Source organism: Castor canadensis, chromosome 6 (assembly GCF_047511655.1).
Source record: "Castor canadensis chromosome 6, mCasCan1.hap1v2, whole genome shotgun sequence".
Classification (NCBI taxonomy): Eukaryota; Metazoa; Chordata; class Mammalia; order Rodentia; family Castoridae; genus Castor; species Castor canadensis.
In genome coordinates this window covers 8,324,678-8,325,812 of record NC_133391.1, presented here as the reverse complement: position 1 = coordinate 8,325,812, position 1,135 = coordinate 8,324,678, and positions in this window count along the sequence as shown.

Below are 1,135 nucleotides of genomic sequence, written 5' to 3'. Positions count from 1 at the left end.
GGACATTAGATCAAGGGCAAACACAACAAGGGGATTGGACTATGAGCACATGATAAAAGCGAGAGCACACAAGGGAGGGGTGAGGATAGGTAAGACACCTAAAAAACTAGCTAGCATTTGTTGCCCTTAAACACAGAGAAACTAAAGCAGATACCTTAAAGCAACTGAGGCCAATAGGAAAAGGGGAACAGGTATTAGAGAAAAGGTTAGATCAAAAAAAATTAACCTAGAAGGTAACACCCACGCACAGGAAATCAATGTGAGTCAATGCCCTGCATAGCTATCCTTATCTCAACCAGCAAAAACCCTTGTTCCTTCCTATTATTGCTTATACTCTCTCTACAACAAAATTAGAAATAAGGGCAAAATAGTTTCTGCTGGGTATTGAAGGGGGGAGAGGGTGGGGGAGGAGTGGGTGGTAAGGGAGGGGGTGGGGGCAGGGGGGAGAAATGAACCAAGTCTTGTATGCACATATGAATAATAAAAGAAAAATGAAAAAAAATATAAAAAAAAAGAAACAAAAAAAAAGATTAATGAGCTAAGGAAGCCAATACAATATGTGAAAAAAGAATTTAACACATATATAGAAAATCTCAAAAATAAAGACAAGTTGGAAAATCTGGAAATAAAAGGCTTCTTAAGTCAAATAAAAAATATAGTCAAAAGCCACTCCAGCAGACGGAACCAATTGGAAGACAGAACTTCAGGACTTAGAGAAAATGTAGATATAATGGGAAAAAAAAGATATGAATACAAACAGAAAAGAATGAAGAATTATGAAAGGTGTATGCAAGCACTCTGCATCTCCATTAAAACAACAAACCTAAGAAGGAGAAAAGATGTAAACCAAAGGCACAGGACATATATTCAAAACAATAGAAAAAAACTTTTCAAATATCAAAAAGGAGATACCCATCCAGTAGGACAGTAGGACACAAAACATACATGACAAAAATAGAACCATTGCACATTATGATTAAAACAATAAGCAGAGAGAACAGGGAAAGAATATTTCAGGCTATAAGGGAGAAACATCAAATCATCCACTATCAAGGTGAACACATCACAATAGCAACAGATTTCTTGACAGACACCTTAAGAGGAAGAAAAGTGTGGAATGAGGTATTTTAAGCTT